This window comes from Sorex fumeus, unplaced genomic scaffold (assembly GCF_029834395.1).
Source record: "Sorex fumeus unplaced genomic scaffold, SorFum_2.1 ptg000034l, whole genome shotgun sequence".
NCBI classification, from domain to species: Eukaryota; Metazoa; Chordata; class Mammalia; order Eulipotyphla; family Soricidae; genus Sorex; species Sorex fumeus.
Genome location: NW_026606091.1, coordinates 30,338,652 through 30,358,567, shown reverse-complemented (window position 1 = coordinate 30,358,567; position 19,916 = coordinate 30,338,652). Strand labels below are relative to the sequence as shown.

At 54.5% G+C, this 19,916-nt stretch overlaps 1 pseudogene; it reads right to left on the bottom strand.

Annotated features, from left to right (window-relative positions):
* Positions 1-1,277: 1,277 nt before the first annotated feature.
* LOC130026654 (uncharacterized) lies at positions 1,278-1,358 on the bottom strand (annotated as a pseudogene).
* Positions 1,359-19,916: the final 18,558 nt, after the last annotated feature.

Here is a 19,916-nt window from a genome sequence, read left to right as displayed (position 1 = left end):
TACCCAATATCTAGCTGATGAAAGGCTAATATCCAAGTTATATAGCACATTGGTAGAACTTTAAAAAAAATATCTCCCAACCCCATCAAACAAATGCAGAGAGGAATAATGAACAGAAACTTCATCAAAGAAGAAATTCAAGGGCTGGAGCGATACTACAGTGGTAGGTTGTTGCTTTGCACGTGGCTGATCTGGGTTTGATCCCCGCCATCCTACGGGCTACACCCGCCTTGGAACCCCAAGTGTTCTGTGAGAACCAGAAGGGAGTGTCCTTCCTAAAGACACCCCATGCACACCCCATCCTCCCTTTCACCTAGAGGTGGAAATCACACCCAGATCCAAGACAGACCTGAGCCAACAACCCGTCAAAGACAAATTGTGTTGGCAGAAGATCAGACAGACTGTGATGCCCGTGAGGTAAGGAGGCTGCAGACACCCATCCCAGGGCACGAAGTGACCTGCCTGAAAGTGATGTGTTCCCCCCAGGAGTCAGAAATGTTTAAACAGAATTCTTACTCACCTGTAATTCCATCTTTTACCTACCCTGTCAAAATCATATTCATTTACCCCAACCTTGTCTTTCTTCCCTCTTCCTTCCCGCCCTTCTCCTCTCCCCCTCCTCCTTCCTGCCCCCTCCCTTCTCCCCTCCTCTGCCCCTTCCCATTGAGGAATGGGGCTATGGGACTATGAGGCTCTGCGGCTACACAAAGCAATTGCAGACGTGCGCCCATGACAGGGATGCTACGCACTAGGAGTGGCGAGATGACCCAAACAGAACAACATTGAGACTCGTACTCTGCAAGTAAAGAAGTTACACAGTCTCCAAGTAAGCTCAGGTAGAGAAGAGGGCACCAAATCAAGGGTGCTGGGAGGATCCTCCCAGGGTGGGAGATGCATGCTGAAAGTAGACTATAGACCAAACATGACTACCACTCAGTTTCTCTCTTGCAAACCACAGCACCCAAATGGGGAGAGAGAGAACAAGGGGGAATGCACTGCCAAAGAGACAGGGTGGGAAAGGGGGTTGGTGGGGTAGGAGGGATGCTGGGACCCGTGGTGGTGCAGGATGGGTGCTGGTAGAGGAATGGGTACTTGATCATTGTGTGACTGAAACCCAAGCACAAAAATTTATAAGTCTACAATTGTACCTCATGGGGTTTAACTAATAAAAAAATAATAAAAAGAAAATTCTTGGATTAAAAAAAAGGTACACAGCCTCCAACACATCCATATGTGCAGGAGCAAACTCAAAACATAAAATAATAACCCAATTAAAAAATAAATCCAAATAAATAAATTTCAATTTTTAATATGAACAGATACTACACTTGATCTTAGCCAAAAGGCCGAGAAGCTCCGGGGGATGGAGTGATAGCACAGTGGTAGGGCGTTCGCCTTACAAGCGGCCAACATGGCCGACCCGAGTTCAATTCTTCCGCCCCTCTTGGAGAGCCCGGCAAGCTACCGAGAGTATTCGATATGCCAAACATAGTAACAACAAAGTCTCCAATGGAGACGTTACTGGGCACGCTTGAGCAAATCGACGATCAACGAGAGTGCCTTTACCTTTTACCTTTACCTTTTAATATGAAAATTAAGAGATCGTGGGGTCTCACCATGTTTCGTGCTTGTCACTATCCCTCGCCGAGCGCACCCGCCCCTACCCAGTCTTTCCAGAGGGATTCAGGGCTTCATTCTTATGGTGTTTATCCGGATGCCACTCAGGTTGGAAACTGCTCCTGAACTGTTCAGTGGTTCTGAGCAAGAGATTTAGTCCACTGCTTCTTGCAAGTCAGAGGATGGGGTCCCATCCGATAAGCAGAAAGGCTGGGGTCGCGAAAGTTAGAGTGGGTTTTCACATCAAAATCTAGAGTCGCAAAACTTAGATGTGGGTTTTCACATCATAATCCCAGGGACTGTGCCATCTGGGCAATTGGTAGCCACTGGGGCCCTTTGTTAGTCATCACTGTCACCCCTGAATGGGGACCTGGAGGTAGTTTGTTTACCTTTGTGGCACAGCGAGAGATCAGAGCCCCCTACCTCAGATACAGGTATGCCCAGACCTCTGCCAATGGCCCTACCCTGGGTCAGGGCACCTAGAGCCTGGTGCCCTTTCTCAGGCACTAAGAGGATCAACCTCTATGCCTCTGGAGCCCTACTGCTGATTTTTTTAGGTTATTTGTTTTTCTTTTTCTCACTTCTAAATGCTCATTCTTCCAGGAGGTCTGGTGCCCAGCCTCAACCAAGAGCTGGAGCAGAGCCTCTGAGGCTCTCTTTCAGTTCTCTTAGGCTTCTGACACTAGGACCTTATCATCTACAGACTGCAGGATGGTCCATTCAAGGGCTCCAACGAGGATTTGCTTAAGTCCAGAGCCAGGGTCTTCCTGAAGAAGGTGGCCGAGTTTTTGAATCCTTGGGCAACGGGTCCACAGTGACTGAGGTTTCCTCCTGTCTCTGGATCCTTTGGCCCAAACGCAAACGGGTCTGCTTCCTGGAACAATTTGCAAAGGGAGAAACACATCTTTTGAGGTTCAGGCCGGTCAATCATTGGTCACTAGAGGAAAACAGACTCAAGAGAGTGGAAGGGCTGGGTACCACAAGGTGACCAGCAGGACCGACCACACTGACTCGGCGCAGATCATGACTTCTCAACTGAGGCCAATGGGTTGCTCCCAGTTGAGCTGCATCTCACCAGTATTCCTGCCTCTCAGACCTGCGCAGTATCTTTCCCTATCCCGAACCACACCTCACGGGTTACCTGACATTGTGGCTGTCTCTGGAGGCTCACTCCTAGCATGAGTTTACCAGGAGAGGGGCATGATACTGCCATTAGAGGGCGCCTGGAGAGGGTATTTTCCAAAGGGGGAATATACAGTGTCAAGGTGGACATTTATTTGCGCTTCTAGCTCTGTCTGGAGATCGAACGCCAATAAGATACTAAAGTGGGGAACAGGGAGAGCCTTGTTTTCCATATGGAACCCCCAGCATCTGCTGAGACCATGGATTCTCAGGCCCAGCAAAAGCCGGGAAGGGCTGCACCTCCGATACCTTCATTGAGCTCTCTTCCTATGTTGCCCTGTCTTGAGGTCATGGGGCGACCATTTCCACGAGGCTTTTCTTGGGAGTGTAGGTACCAAGTTACCCTGCCTTCCCTGCCTGCCTGGGGACTCCCTGCGACTCTGTCAGACTGTCCAAGTGGTCCTGGTGTCAGTAGACGTTTCTGGAAGCTACCCAACTTTGAATGTCTGCCACTCCCTTTCACAGAGGGTCACAGCTTGTCTGGTGTCATATTGGCACTTTGTTCTCTCCTGCAGCATGTCATGGCCCTCTGGGGCAATGATCTGGGGCCTGCCTTCTGCCCCTCCGCATCCTCCACCCCTGACTCCTGCTCCTGCTCTGGCTCCCCTCTTTCTCCCTGCCCCTTGTCTGCCCTGCCAGTTCTCGCCGCCTCTAGACCAAGGGCACACTGGAGGTGCTGGCGCCTGCCCTTAACCACACGACTGGTGTCGTGCTGTCTCCACTGGACGAATGGCAGTGCCACCCAGCTGCCATGCTCTCTGCCAACTCCTCCTGTGCACCAGGTGCCACTGCTTGGGTGTTGCTCTTTTTCCTTTTGGTCTTGTCTTGCTTTCTCCCCTGCTTGGTAGTGAGTTTTGTTGTTTCACAAATGAGAATTGCAGCACTAATATAACTTTGAGTTTTCAACGACTATGAACTCATACGAACTTTGCCAAAATTTCTGCCTAAAGCTAACTAAAAACCAAGCATCAGGGACTGGAGTGATAGCACAGTGAGTAGGGTGTTTGCCTTGCACACGGCTGACCTGGATTTGATTCCCAGAATCCCATATGGTTCCCTGAGCACCACCAGGAGTAATTCCTGAGTGCATGAGCCAGGAGTAATCCCTGGGCATCGCTTGGTGTGACCCATAAAAGGAAAAAAAAGCACATTTTGGAATGTGGGAGAACATGATGAGATAACAGTGCTAATGGAATGAACAGCTCCAAAGACTGAACACCGCACAAGGCGAGGGATCAGTTTTACAGCGGATCTGATGGGCGACGGGGTATTAGCAAGCAGCTGACAGGAAGTATGGAACAAGAAATGACCAAGCTTTCTTGGTGCCAAGAAGGATCGGGAGCATATCAATAATGTAGGAATATTTGGGGGATTTTCCCAGGTTTCTAAGTTGAACAGTGTGACAGACCACCTCTGGGACATCTCGGGTGATTTCCGTGCTGTCTGGTCTCTCCCAGACCCTGTGCCTCATGGCAGCTCCTGCTCTCCAGGGTAGCCTGTCTGAAATTAGCCTGCAAGAAATGTGGGTAGAGGTGCACTCTCCTCTTCAGCAGGGCTCAGGAGATCCTAGTATCAGGACTTGAACAGGGCTGGGCTGCATCAGGGCAAGCACCTTCACCCCAGCAATATCCCTGGGGCCCATTCTTGAAAAGTCTGAAAGTGCTTGGATTGGAAGCTTCGGGTTCCACGGGGCTGTCTCCCTGGGCACGGTGCCGTACAGAAGGGGGAGTGAGGCATCTTTAAGGGAGCCCAACTCTACAGGAAGGAGATTTAGGTGGGAAGCAGCTGAAAAAAAATACTGCTTGGAGCAGGGCATTAGTTCAGCAGATAAAGTGATCATCTTGCACACTGCTGACGTTGGATCAATGGGCCCGCCTAGTTCCACTAGGAATGGTCCCTGAGCTAAGTCGGGGTAAAGCCTGAGCATGTCTGGGTGTGGTGCTAACACCCAAAGAAAAGTGCTGCAAGCAGACAGGGCCGGCCTTTTCCCAGTGCCCTAAGGAAGGATTGCTCAAATTCTTAGAGGCCATAAGAGGGATTTCCCTGTTAGGTGGAAGGGGTGAGGGAGGGGAAGGGGGTGACAGCACTGGCTCTCCAGTTGTAACTCTGCCTGAGCAGTGACAGTCCACTTGGACAGTCCACAGTGGCCTGACTCAGGCCAGGACTTGGCTGCTGCTTTGACACAAAAGTGTCCTGAAAATGTGTGTCAGGGTCCTCAGGAGGAAGAAGCCCCCAGTGGGGGTCAAGAGGTAGGACACCTGGGGGCAGAAATAGGCGGAAACTGCCCCCGAGCCCTCCAGCTCCCTTGGTTGGCTGAGAGCCTGGGGCTGCCCCTCAGTCTATCCAGTTTCAGTCAATCTAAGGGCACTGAAGTGGAGCCGAACACAGTGGAGATCATAAAGCCTGAGGAGCTGGAGGTGGTAACAGTCAAGAAGGACAAGCTGGCGGTGTGGGGAAGACCGTACATCTGGAGGCAGAAATGTCCCCCAACACTGGGCACCGGGGATGTGGGGGGCAGAAATGTCCCCTAGTAATAGACACTACTGGTCTGGGAGGCAAAAACAGGCCCCAAGCAGTAGGCACCAGTGACATGGGGTGCAGAGGTTTCCCCTAACAATAGACAGCAGGGTTCCGAGGACAGAAATGTTCACAATTATTAGGCACCAGGAATGAGCAGAGCTGAAATTTCCTCCAAAAAAAAAAAAACACTAGGGATGTTGGGGAAAATTGTTTTCCAAACTACACACTAGAGCTCTGGGGCAAGAAATATCCCACAATAGAGAACAGAGCTCAGATAGGAGACATGTCCTCCAGCACTACACAATAAGGAGTCCCAGGAGCAGAAATACTCACCCCCATAGAAATAGTCCAAATAGTAGCAATAATAAATGACCACCTCCGCACCCCCCACCTTAGACTATATCCCAGGAGAGAGGAGTGGAGAATGCCTCCTCACCCCTGCTTTCCCACCTAAATGTTCAGATATTTCCGGTTTGTGGGCTGTCCTTGCATGGTCCAGGGCATTTTCCACTTTCTGAGTTAAAATTCGGTGCAGAAGGCCAGAGAGAAGTCTCAGGAGACTCAGTACAGGCTTGGGATGCATGAGGTCAAGAATGTTCCCTGGCACCACAGGGTCTCCTGATCAAAAAGGCTGGAGCAAATAGAGATCCCCACAAACCCCAAACCTCTCAGGTATGTACACAGGCCATGAGGGTCAATGAAGCAGTACTTGGAAGGATCTCAGTGCTTAGAGGAAACACTCATTCAGAGCATCCGATTTTCAAAACAGCACTTGGCTACAACCATCTACCCCTCCTTGGCCGAGGGAAAACGAGGCAACACTCAAACCTTCGGTTCATGGGCTACAGACCAAGCAAAAGTCTGAGCCGAGAGCTCCCCCTCCTCCAGTGCACTGTTTCTATTCTGGGAAAGGAAGTCCTGAAAAGGATGGAGGCTGGAAAAGTCAGCAACTGAGTTCTAGGCACTACCTGGGACATTTTAGGGGATCATGAATTGGTGGCAGAGGAGAGAGAGGGGAGAGGGCTGAATCAGTCTCCCTGACAGCCACTGTCCTGTTTCCAAGATTGTTTCTACAAATGGATGCATCCCAGCCTGTGTGGGTGTGTGGCATTGGGTGGGTGGGTCCTGCCAGGGAACGGCTCATGCTTCTTGATGAAGCATGAGCTGTCCTGTGGGGGTCTCCCCATGGATCAGAACCTGACATGACATGCCCATGCCCATGGTGCCTGTTCCGTCTACACCTCCTCTGTAGTGCCCACCGGGAAGAGCCCCCACCTTGCCCCCAATGCTTCGTGGGTGCCAGGCCCCCTAGTGGCCAGATCATGTCTCAGGTAAAGGACCTGCAAATCTCCAGGTATTTCCCAAACCTCTCAAGGACTGGATGGAATTTCTCTGCCCAGAGCCTCACCCCAGTGTGGAACCCTTCACTGCCCACAGGCTCCCCAGACAGCACAAGCCCACAGTGACCCTGTGCCCCACCATCAGAGATAAATTTGATTCTCAGCCCAGCGAAAGTGAGAGGGGGAGATGTCAGAGCTACAGGAGACAGCCGGAGACCACTGGGGCCTGAATGTGCTCAGGGCAGGGAGGACAGGTGCATTCGTGGATGCCATAGTGGGCACGGGCGATATGGGGGAGTTGGGGTTGCTTTCAGGCTGCAGGACTCGTGAGGGCAGCGTGGCCAGGCTTAGTGGCCCTAGTTGGGAGTGTGTGTATTGAGAGGGATTTCCAGAGCACGCCGGGATCAACACCAGAGAAGCATCAAGGTTCCCCAAGGCCAAGTCTGGTGTCCAGCTCCCAGTAGCATAGACTGAGTCTCAGAGAAAGGGGCAGAGCTGGGGTGGGGAGGTTCTATGGGGTCATTAAGAGCCCTCCAGGACTCAGAAAGGGAAGTCTGTGAGCAACAGGGGGAATTGGTCAGGGACTGACTGGGTCTGGGGGCTCATGGCCCCACAAACTGGCTGCTGCACGTCAGGGAGGAAGCAGAGACAGAAGGACAGAGAGAACGTGGACACAGGATAAGGTGGGAGCAAGAACTCTGCGGGCTTCAGGAGAGGAGAGGGGCAGGGCAGGGGGCAGGGGCTCCAAGAAGATAAAGGAGAGGGGCTGGAGTGAGGGGCAGTTGGGACAGCGACCAGGACAGCCCCTCTGCCAGGCTCGCTGGGCTCCCACAGCAGCAGCCAGGCCAGACCTAGGGGTGCTCAGGGGCGAATCCTGGCAGCTGCACCCCAGCCTGGGCATGGGGGGACGTGATCTCTGGGAATGAGAAAGTCGTGGACTGAGCTACGGGAGACCGAAAGGGTCAGTGCTCCTGGCCCACCGTGAGGCCCACAGAGTTCCAAGCCACCATCGTCGGTAGGGGGCAGTGCCCGAGGGTCCGGGTGGGGGTGGGGAGGCCCGTCAGGCCCACCAGGGCAGAGGCTGGTGCAGCTTTCATTGTGAGGTTGCCCCTGGGAGCTCTAGATTTCTCCCTGGCCAATGGGGTTGCAGCCCCGAGGCCACGCCCCCTTCCCTGCCTATAAAAAAAGCTCGTGGCCCCGCCCCTCGGGGACCCTCTCTCAAGGATGCTTGAGGGAGAAGTGGCCCCATCACACCTTCCCCCTGTTGACCCTTCGAGGGGTCATCTAGGGGTCACCTCCAGATGGTGACCCTTCCACGGGTCATCTACGGGTCACCTCTAGGTGTCATCTCTAGGAGATCGTTGGAAATTCGCAGAGCGCAACGGACGGTAAGAAAAGGCCCTGCGTTGGCCCTGCACTGGTCAGCGTATGGCCCCGAGGCCACAGGATCAAGCCCGGGCCCATTTCCAGCAAGACTTCCGGCAGTTTTGTCCCCAGCAGCCTCTGTCCTCGTCCGGGTCTCCCGGGACTCTGGGATGGGAGTCCCCAGAGAGCCCCTCTCCAGGACCTGTCCGTTCCTGTCCCCAGAATAGGACCTCCTGGGCTCCTGCTGTCCAAAGACCTGGGTGGCTGGACACTGGCTCCCCAGCTCAGGAGCTCAGGGAAATGCTGAAGAGCTGCCTCAGTGGCGCTGGGGAGTCAAAGCAGGGTCCCCGGGTACACAGACCCCTCACCACAGACCCTCCTGCCAAAAACCTCTTACCGTGCGACCACACCCTTCCCGTCTAATTTAGGACAGAAAGAGATGGAAGAACAGAATTTTAAAACATCAGATATATCTTGTAAAGGCGGAGAGTCACATGGCAGCGCCTCATCCGTTAGGGGTGAATGATTTGGGCTGGTGCTTGGCACCAGGAGTTTGAAGCCTGTGATGTCTGAGGAGGGCAAGGCAGAGAGGAATCACCCAGAGTGTCCTGAGGCCACGGCCACATCCCTGCCTATAGAAATGCTCGTGGCCCCGCCCCTCGGGACACCCTCTCTCAAGGAGGCTTAAGGGAGAAGTGGCCCCAATGCACCTTCTGCATGTTGACCCTTTCCCTAGGGGATCATTGGAAATTGGCAGAGCATGAAAAGATGGGAAGAAAAAGTGCTAGGTCGGTGCTAACCCGCCAGCCCTGGGCCATGCGCTGGTTCTGCACTGGTCAGTGTGTGGCCAGGAGGCCCAGGATAAAGCCTCCGCCCATTGACAGCCACGTTTTCAGGCAGTCTTGTCCTCCAGCAACTTCTGTCCTCGCCAGGGTCTCCCGGGACTCTGGGATGGGAGTCCCCAGAGACCCTCTCTCCAGGCCCTGTTTCCTCCTGCCACCAGAATAGGATCTCCTGGCCTCCCGCTGACCAAAGACCTGGGTGGCTGGACGCTGGCCCACCCAACTCAGGAAACAATGGGGGTGGGAGCTCAGGGCATCACTGAGGAGCTGGGGAGTCAAAGCAGGGTCCCTGACTCCCAGAAACCTCACCACAGACCCACCTGGCAGTGGGTTTAACTGTGCAAAAACACCCTTCCCCTCTTGTTTGGGACAGAAAGAGCTGAAAGTACAGAATTTTAAAACATCAAGTGTATCTGATAAAGGCAGAAGTTTGCAATTTAGAGCGTCATCCTTAAGGGTTGAGTGATTTGGGCTGGTGCACAGCACCAGGAGCTTGAAATCTGTGATGTCCGAGGAGGGCAAGTCGGGGAGGACTGACTTCGAGTTTCCAGGGAGGGGTCCTGTGAATGGGGCATTGTGACACGGGAGACCGGCTGGGAGCAGGAGCTGGGCGAGTCTCCCTGTCCCTTCACACCTGTGTCCTGCTCTGCGGGCAGCCAGAGGAAATGGGGTCAGCTGTCCACTCCCCAGAATGTTACAACCCTGAAAATGCAGAGAGCTCTAGGGCCGGGACATAGAACGCTTGTTTCTAGTTGTCCCTCGTGTCCCTGCCAGCACTGCCAGGAGGGCTCCAGTGGGTCCAAAGCAGGAAAGAATCTACTTAGTAAGGTGCCCGGAGCAGCAGATGGCGGTGAGAAATGAGCAGCCCCCGAGATGAGCAGGAGGAACCAAGAGTCGGGGCTGTGGACCATGAAGTTTGGGTGGGGTTGAAGGTCTGGGGTCCTTGACTGTCTGCTTCCTCTCAGGTTTACCGGCGTCTCGGTGCCCCCGAAACAGCCACATCGTTGAAAACATTTCGAAGGACAGGTGGAGGCAGGAGGTTCCAGGAACAACAGGTGAACCCGGAGAAAAACTGCGGATGCGACTGGGGGCCGAGGGGACTGAGCTGGGGTGAGAGAAGCGGGCGCAGCGCCGCCTGGAGTCTGAGGGCTGTGGGGTGGCCGGCCGGGAGCCGGGCCAGGCTCGAGTTGTGTCTCTGTAACAGTGGAAGAGGTCTGGGTAACATTCCGCAGTCTTGGAGCTGAACGAGTCTCCTATCATCTCCAATTATCACCTATCATTCCAACATGTCTTCACTGCGAGCCCACGAAAAGTTGCCGTACTCGAAGAGTTTTGAGAGAGGGGGCAGGGGTTTGCTGGCCATCAGCTCCCCTCCACCCTGGGGTATTCTTGGGGCATAACCATTCAGTCTTCTGGGCTGTGACTTTCCTGGTCTGTGAAATGGGCTGGTGAGACCACCAGTGAGGCCAAGAGCCTGCCTTGGGTGATGGCAGGAAGGACAGGTCAGAATGCCCTGAGGGCTGTGGTGGCACTGACTAGCCCACACTACACAGAGGGGTCTGGAGTTGGCAGTTGCCAGGTAGGAGTCAGGGTCCGAGGCAGAGGGAGACCCAACTCCTAGGCTCTGGGACAAAGACACCATGGGGGCCTGTGGCTAAGGGTCTGAGCCCTGCATCTCCTGGCTGGGAAGTAGTCGGCCCTCCTGCCTGTCCTCACAGACACTGTCCTACCTCCCACAGATCCCGGTGCACGACCAAAAGGTGCAGTGCCAATGGCCTCCCTGGGGCCGATTCTGCTGGTACCTGGAAATGCACACAGCTGCCGACAAGAGCACCTGGATGCCCGCTGTCACCTGGGCTCCAAGGAGGAGCAGCTGAACCAGCGGATGCTGCGGCAGAAGCAGCCCATAGACCAGCTGCTGCAGGTGCCACCAAGGCAGCAGGCCCTGCTGGAGGCCGCCATCAGGGAGCTGAGGGAGACCAGGTGAGAGAGGGGCCACGGGCTCTGGGGCAGGAAGGCCCTAGACCTGCCTCCTCAGCTAGTGCCTTCACCCCAGGTGCTCTTCTGTGGGACTCAGCAGCAGAAACAGCAGCTGCAGAACCTGGTAAAGTGAAAAGGAGTCCCGGAAAAGGGTGAGTGACAGGAAGAAGCCCCTGTGGGTCAGAGGGCGGGGCTACTGGGGAGGGGAGACAGGCGGCCCCACCCCCAGCCCCCCACCTCCCTTCCGTGGTTGAGACCCTTATGCTGCCCCACATCCCATCCACTCCAAAGGGATTGGCGTGGAGACAAACAACACACAGGTGCTTCTGGACACAAAACGTGAGGAGCTGGAGGCCACAGACAAGGAGGAGGCACAGGAGGCCAGGCAGGAGGAGTGCCAGAGTCCAGGAGCTGGAGGAGTCAGTCAAGTCCCAGGGGGCAGGGACCATGGCCTGTGTGAGATCCAGAGACGCTCCTGTTGCTGTCCTTAAGGAAGAGGAGTCCACCGTCATCGGACCCAGGTCCTGTAATGACCCGCCGAAAATCCAGAAAACGCAGCTGGTCAGCAAGAGCTCCACTGGCAGCCTGACACCCAGCTGACACCTCGATTTTACTGCACCGACGCACCCTGCCGCTCTCACCCAATTGATCTAGCCCAGGCCCGTCCTCCCCACGCCACCCGAGTTCTGCCTTCTTCCTCTGCCCTTTGCTCTTCTCCCTCCACTAGAACCAGGGATATCCCTCACTGCAAGACCAGGGATCAGGGCAAAGCCACAACTATTCTCCATCTTAAGAAACGGGAGATCAGGGGGACAGTAAAGTCTCCATCCACTAGACCCCGAGATGTGGGGTAAGAAATGTCCCCACCCCTAGACACCCCAGGGATCAAGGGGCACTGTTTCCCCCTCCAATAGACCCCAGGAAATGGGGGTGCCAGAGATGCCCCCCCACTAGACGCCAGGATTCGGGGGGGGCAGAGATTCCCCCCCACTAGAGGGCAAGGATTATGGGGGGGGCAGAGATGCTCCCCCCACTAGACGCCAGGGATCGGGGGGGCAGAGATTCCCCCCCCTCTAGCGGGCAAGTATTAAGGGGGGGCAGAGATGCCCCCCCACCACTAGACGCCAGGGATCAGGAGGGGCCAGAGATTACCCCCCCACTAGAGGGCAAGGATCAAGGGGGGGCCAGAGATTCCCCCCAACTAGATGGGAAGGATCAAGGGGGGGCCAGAGATTCCCCCCCACTAGATGGGAAGGATCAAGGGGGGGCCAGAGATTCCCCCCCCACTAGAGGGCAAGGATCAAGGTGGGGCCAAAGATTCCCCCCCACTAGATGGCAAGGATTAACGGGGGGGCAGAGATGCCCCCCCACCACTAAACTCCAGGGATCGGGGGGGGGCCAGAGATTCCCCCCCCAGTAGAGGGCAAGGATCAAGGGGGGGCCAGAGATTCCCCCCCTCTAGATGGCAAGGGTTAACGGGGGGGCAGAGATGCCCCCCCACCACTACACGCCAGGGATCGGTAGGGCCAGAGATTCCCCCCACTAGATGGCAAGGATTAACGGGGGGGCAGAGATGCCCCCCCACCACTAAACTCCAGGGATCGGGGGGGGCAGAGATTCCCCCCCCAGTAGAGGGCAAGGATCAAGGGGGGGCCAGAGATGCCCCCCCACCACTAGACGGCAGGGATTGGGGGGGGCAGAGATCCCCCCCCCACTAGATGGCAAGGATTAACAGGGGGGCAGAGATGCCCCCCCCCACTACACGCCAGGGATCGGGGGGGGCAGAGATTCCCCCCCACTAGAGGGCAAGGATCAAGGGGGGGGCATAGATGCCCCCCCACCGCTAGACGCCAGGGATGGGGGGGCCATATATGCCCCCCCACTAGAAGCCAGGGATGGGGGGCCAGAGATGCCCCCCCAACCACTAGATGCCAGTTATTGGGGTGGCCAGAGATACCCCTCACCACGAGACGCCAGGGATCGGGGGGCCAGAGATACCCCCCAACCACTAGATGCCAGGGATCGGGGGCGGCAAGAGATGCCCCCCCACCAATAGAAGCCATGGATTGGGGGGGCCAGAGATGCCCCCCAATTACTAGACGCCAGGGATGGGGGGCCAGAAATGCCCCCCCACCACTTGACGCGATTGATCGGGGAGGCCAGAGATGCCCCCCCACCACTAGACGCCAGGGATCGGGGTGCCGAGATGTCCCCCTCTGCAAGGTCCGAGGGATCAGAGGGAAGAAATGTCCCCCTCCACAAGGTCCAAGGGATCAGGATGGCAGATATATCCCCCAAGCACTAGCAAACAATGATTTGGAGGTCAGAAGTTACAACTCAGCTCTCCCCTCCCCATTGTGGGGTCCTGTTTCTGCGCATGACAGCCCTGAAGCTTGGCCGCTGGTACCATCCAGTCACCGGATTCTACACACTCTTTGGGGCTGTTTGGGGACTTTGTATTGCTGGCTGAGAAGAGGGAAGGACGAAGGCGGGCTTTCTCCCTGACCGCCACTGTCTGATTTTCACGATTGTTGCAATAAATGGATCTATCCCAGGCCTGTGTGGGTGTGTGTGTCACTGGGCGGGGCAGGTCTGGCCAGTAGTTGACAATTGCTTCTAGATTGTGGGAAGCCTCGGCCATGTCACCATGCCAAGACGCGTCACCTGCCTGCCCCTGTGTGAAGCCTGTCAATGACCCCAGGAGAGTCCACCCCAAGGGTTGAAGGTCTCAATCACGGATGCGTCCCCAGGAGGGAGGGCAGGATGCAGCACCCAGAGCCCTGCCTTCCACTGCAGCACCTCCATGGCCTCCCCTGCCCCTGGTGCCTGTTTCCCCATTCCCCTCTGCAGTGCACCAGGGACAGACCCCACTTTGCCCCCTAGTGGCCACATCAGGTTTCTCAGGATGAGCACTTGAAAGTGCTCCTGCAGCAGGTGGGTCCAAGGTGCTGTCCCCTCAGCCAGGCTCCCCCTGGATGGCACCCACCCCAGCAGGAAGACAGTGTGTTATCAGTGGAGCAGGATGGGGCCGTGGATGGAACATGTTTCTAGTGTCCCCGAGTCTGTACGGAGCTGATCCCTGATAATAGCGCCCCACTTCTTTGTGGACCATCAGATTCCCTAATACAAGTCCCACTGCCACCATCACAGCACGGTCAGACCCCACGTAATAGAGAACCAGGCCCCGACTCTCTTTGCTCCTGCACACCTGGACCTGTTGGGACAGCCTTGGCTGAGTGACACTCTACTGGTGACAAGAAGTGTGTCCAGATTCATGTATCAGACCAGATGGCAAAGCCTCAGAAGGCAGAGCCATCCTGTTCCAGTAATTTCCAGGAATTTGGTCAGCCATGCCCCTTCCTGCCTGTCACATTCCTACTTGGATTGGAACCAGGGTTCGGGGAGGCACCAGGGATCAGCCTGGTAGGGCTGTTCAGGGCAGGCACAGGCTGGTCCCGGTTTACCCCTCTGTGCCCAGTTCATAGCCCTTCCCCTCTAACTGCACCATGGGCCTGGGGCTGCCCGTTCACTCTCATGGATCTTCACACCTCACACATATCCTGCACACCCTCTCGAAGCTTCTACTGGGGCTCTGGGCTTAGTTCTCTGTGTCCTGCCTCTGGGCCCCTGGGCTCTGGAAACACCAAGTCCAGGTTTTCCTAGAGGTTTGGGGAGCTGGGAGACTGTGGGGATCAGGGGCTTGAGCCCTCTCACCCCTTGCCGGTGGTGAGAGCTGTTCTCCCATTGAACGACTGTCTTTGGAGTTTTTCCTTTTAGGATCATACAGAGTCTCACCAAGACAGGTGGCACCCAAGAATTTGCTGGAAGCATCCTAGTGTATTCCATGTGTGCAGGCTCTAACCAGCTATCCCCCAAAGGGGCAGTAGCAGGCCACAGCATGATTATGTAGGTTGTTTACAGGCTACCTTGATTCTGCGGTACCAACTTTCATCTAACATGCAGTGGTGCCTACTGCTCTCTGGTGCTCCCACAGTGGTGACTCCAGTTTCTACGCTCAATGTTCGAGCGTTCCCGTGAGCCCCTTCCATCCTACTCGGGTAACCTGCTCTCCCTTAGTCTCTTGCTCGGTGAGAGATTTGGGAACCCCATCTGGGTCAGACAGAGGGACAGAGACATATAAATAAAGTTAAGGAAATAGGAGTAGCTTACTGGGGGGCTCCCAGGCGGACTCTCCGAACCTCAGGTGAGGCAATGGTACACCCGCGCCCTGGGTTAGATGAAGGGGGCTTTGAAGTTGTCTTGGTCTGGTCCTAGTCATCTGTTCGTGGGTCAATGGTAAGGAACATGGAATGAAGCCTGGTGGCTTCCTGTCACCAAGTGGGCATTAAGTCTTGTCTTCCTCACCTGGGACAAGGTGATCTCTGACACCAGGAATGTTGCTGTCCACTCAGCCGGTTGCCATTTGGTTCTGGTCACCATTTTGTCAGAGCAAACCTCACATTTGATTCTTGTCAAATTCGGTGATTCCTGACTCATCCATCTTCTCCACCTCCTAGAGTGGGTCTCTCAGAGGTCCTGCCTAGTTTTTCGCTTCTGCCTCTTGCTTCCTGCTTGTTTCCCTCCCTTAGGCTTGGCAGACAGAATCATTTGCGAGTCCCTTAGCTCACCCCGCTGCGGCTGATCCTGACAAACTAGCGCCTGCAGGTTAATCTTCTGGCGATGCTTAGTGATGAATGACTCTCTGGGATTGTTTCTCATTTCTGGCCTGACTCTGAGAGATGTCCATTCTACAGTGAGGCCCTCAGGAGTGGCCAAATCTGACCAAAGTTGGGCCTGACCAGCCTCCAGCTCCCTGGCCCTTCTCGAGTTCATTCTTTCAACTGGCTCAAAGCCCCCTCCCCCTCCTGACTGGTTTGAGTAGAGCAGCGTTCATTCCTCATTGGAGAAAACAGCTTTTCCTCCCTGCTGGGCACTGAGCAGGCCCAGGGCCCATTGATTGAAAAGGCAACTGCAGCCAGGGAGTCATTTTAGTTCTGGACCCTTAATGCCCATTGCATTCTGGACCTGTAAGGCGTTTTTCTACCTGGGTGGCCAGTTGAGTCAGAGACCCTCTTCCTGTTCGCAATCACCACAGCCCCCATCTGGCCTCTGGGGCACACAGAGCAGTGAGGAGACCAGAATCAGCCCTGGGGATGGGGTGATGTTTTTTCACCTCTGGGCTGCTCAGGCAAAGGAGCAGAGCACAGTTAGCAGGCACATCCTCCCCCTGCCCCCCCACCCCCGCCATGATCCTTCCATCCAGGGTATATTCTCAATGACTCCATGCTCATCAAGGGTCAACTGTCAATCAAGATGAAACTAGAACCCAGGTCTGCACTTGCTGGTGACCTTTGTCAGGATTCCTGCCCCGCACACCGCCTCCCCAACCAGACTCTGTCTCCTTCCCCTGTCTGGTCTCTACAGGTACCAGCAGAGTTTGCATCTGCTTTGGCAGCCTCAGGCAATCCATGGTGTTAGCTCAGTGCACCAGAGAGTGGACCCTGGGGGCTCAGCACAACTCCCCATTTCTATTACTGTTAGTATTTGTGATCAAGGAGACCAAGGCTAGTCTAGGTGCTGGCAACAGTGCCGTTGGGGCAGACCCTCAGTACCCGAGCGTTTCTTGCCCTGCTCACACCCAGCATGCCTCCAGCTCTCCCTGCCAGAAGACCCACGGTTCTACATTTGGACACGGTTAGAAGTTGCTGATGCAGATGTTTCTGTTTCCTCACCTCTTTAAGTTAAACGTTTACAGCAATGGTGAAATTTTCTTCTCATCAATGTTGCCTGTCGTCTTGCATAAGCTCAGTAAGAGAATTACAGATTCCTTTAATCTGCCCCTTCAAATTTAGTTCAATGTAAAGTCAGGCATGTAAGGTCAGATCTGTTGGCTTTTCCTGGCCCATGTCATCTGCTCCTACTCCCCAGACTCCAAACCAGGGGCCAGTTTTATTTTGTCTATCCCAGACTCAAGGGGTCTGTGACCATTCTTTTGGCCAGAGACTGTCCCATGATGTAATCTGGACCATATCTCATGTGGGACCTTAGGCCTTCCCTTGTCCAAATCAGGGTCACCTGGCGCCTGTCCGAGGTCCATCCAAGGCCCTCCACGTGATGCACATTTGAGAATGTTTGAATCAAGGACAATCACTGGGAAACTGAAGCTTTAGTAAGATGAATGTCCAGGATGAGATCAGGACCCACCTGTGACTGCATCAAGCATCAAGCAGTGTCTGTGTGGGGGTCTCTTTGCCAGGAGCCCAAGAGAATACCAAGGCCATCAAGGAGAGAAAAACTAACATTTCACTGGTAGTCTGGTCTGGGAAATGATGCCCTTCTGTCTACATAGTTTCACAGTAGAAAATTCCCAACATCCTCACTGAACCACATGCCAAATACCAAAGGAAACATATGGGCTTTACCTGGAACTTGGGAGTCAACATCCTAGACCAATCAATGCCCTCAACCCCACATTAAAAGATCAATTCCAGAGTCAGTTTGGCGGGGACCCCACATTGTAGATGCAAGAGAGAAATACTCACAGGCTAGGAAACAGCAGAGACCCAATGAGGCCCCCATGGGATCCTCACACTCCGCACTACGCTGACAGGCAGCTCCTGGGACACGGCCAGGGCAAGGCTGACTGCTCAGTGGGATACCAAGCAGGTCCCCTCTTCTGCCAACACTCTCTGGGTCCCCTGTGTCTTCCTGAGTGTGGTGAGTCTAGGGCATGACACCTGCCGCTGTGAGAGCCATGGGATTCAGGTACCTTGCAAAAGGGTCTGTTCCTGGGGCAGGGGAGGGGGCACTTGGAGGGCTTCTTCCTTCCAGTCCTTACCCAACACTAGCCCACAGTTGGAAATTTGGTGCCTGAGCCCCCAGGGTCACAAGGTACTTCCCCAGGGGCTAGGAAATACATGTCATCTTGTAATTCCTGAAAGTCACGGGGTAGGTGGAAGACTCCTCTTAGGGCATAAAGGTGGCAGGGTGAGGGGAGTGCTGGACATGTGCCAGCTCTGACCTCCGGCAGCTTAGAAAAAGTATCGGCCCTTGAGCACAGTTCCTGACCTCCCAAAGAACACCAGACCCCCATTCTGTTCTTCCAAGACTGTGGTGAGCCACCCAGGAGACACACATATAATACTATGAGTATTTTACCTGTCATGTCATGTCACGGTTACCCAGGCCTGGCCATTGTGAAGATGAGAAACCAGGCCAGCTTAGTGACCCCAGGTGGCCTCGGACCTTCATCTTCCGTAGGAGTGTCCTGGCAGGCAGGTGTCCTTCCCATCCCTATCTGGGGTTGGGAGACCTCCCGATCTTCAGGACTTGTCTGGACCCTGAGAGCAGGGCCCAGGCTGTGGTCAGTCATTGCATTTCTGCAGTTCCCTGGTTATCCATAGCAGAGACCATTTCCAGTTCTCCCTCTGGCCAACGTGCCTGAAAAAACAATTCTGTTTTTTGTCCAAATTTGAAATCCTTGAGTGTTAAAATTAGGTAAAGGGATATTACTGATACCCTTTCAGTATCTATATTGTAAACCACAAAAAGGGAGACAAAGAGAGAGAGAGAGATAGAGACAGAGAAAGAGAGAGAGAGAGAGAGAGAGAGAGAGAGAGAGAGAGAGAGAGAGAGAGAGAGAGAGAAAGGCAGAGACAGGGACAGACAGAGACAGAAACAAACAGAGAGAAAGATAGATAATAAAAACCTCTTCCAAAAAGGCTGACCTGAATATCTGGAAAAAACCCAAGTGCCTGAGAACGGATGACTGGTTAAATGTCGCGTCCGGCGCTGTGGGGCCGAGCCAGGGTGGACCATCAGGGTGAAATCAACACTCGAGTCACACAGGGTTCCGTCTTTCAGGAGATGGCATGAATGCGTGCGTTTATTCAGAGCACAGGTACAGACTTAAGTATGTTTCCACAACCCACCCAAAAGAAAGGAAAGGGGATGGGACGTGGGAAAGGGAATGGGACAATGAATAGAGCCATGCACCGTTGGTCAGTCACAGTGGGCAGAGCCATGCACCGTTGGTCAGCCACCTGGTGACCCTTTCGACCTAACGCTACCGGTCGGAGCGGCCTGCTTTGTTGCAGTTTTGACATATCCATAGAGACTGCTGTTCCTCGTACATCATTTACAAATCATTTACGAGGGTGCATTTTCCCCAAACTGAAACGTCATGTACTGGGAAGCTGCCCAGCTTTGTCCCCCAAACTGAAACCTCCTATACTGGGAAGTTGCCCAGCTTTGAGCAGGACAAAGGGGGAATGAAAAATCAAGCATTCTTTTACTTGGTCAGTAGGCAACATCTCACCCCTTTTTCCAATTATGGCACGCCAGGACCCCTGTCTTAGGTCGTCCGTCGCCCCGCCGTGGTACCCGTCATTGGGGAGAATGCTTTAGCCCCTGTCTTAGGTGTGCGCAGCGGTGACAGAAGTTGCCCGTCATTGGGTATCCTGGGCAAGGGCATACTTCCTTAACCACGAGGAGGCACAGGGGAGGATTGATGACATTTCTGCCAAACCAGGCAGGACCCAGTGTGGCTTGACCAGAATGGAGCATGGCTCAGAAAAGAGGGGCAGGGGTAGGGTAGAGGGGTGATGGGGATGTCTTCGTTCAGTGATCGGGGGGGTTCTGTACAGGTCCGGTCCGCACTCCTTCTCCTCCTGCGTTTTCCGGTACCGGCCACGGGATCAGGTCACTGCAACAGATAAAGGAAGAGGCTTCCCAGGCCCATTAGAAATACCTTTCTGAATAGGGCTGCTCTTTGCTAGTTTCTCTCAGTTGCATAAAGTGAATTTGAGTGATTTGCCGATCAACCCTGCCAATCTGGTCTCTGACAAATGAGACAAGTCGACTCAGGATGCAGGGCCCGAATGTAAGCATCAGTAATAGTATGATCAGAGGGCCTGCTATAGTAGATATCAGGGTGGTGAACCAGGGGGATTGATTAAACCATGACTCAAACCACCCTTCGTGAGCCTCTCTCTCCTTCTTACGCCGTTCCAGGTCTTGTCTCAGCTTAGCCATGGAATCTCGACTACCCCCGTGTGGTCGGCGTAAAAGC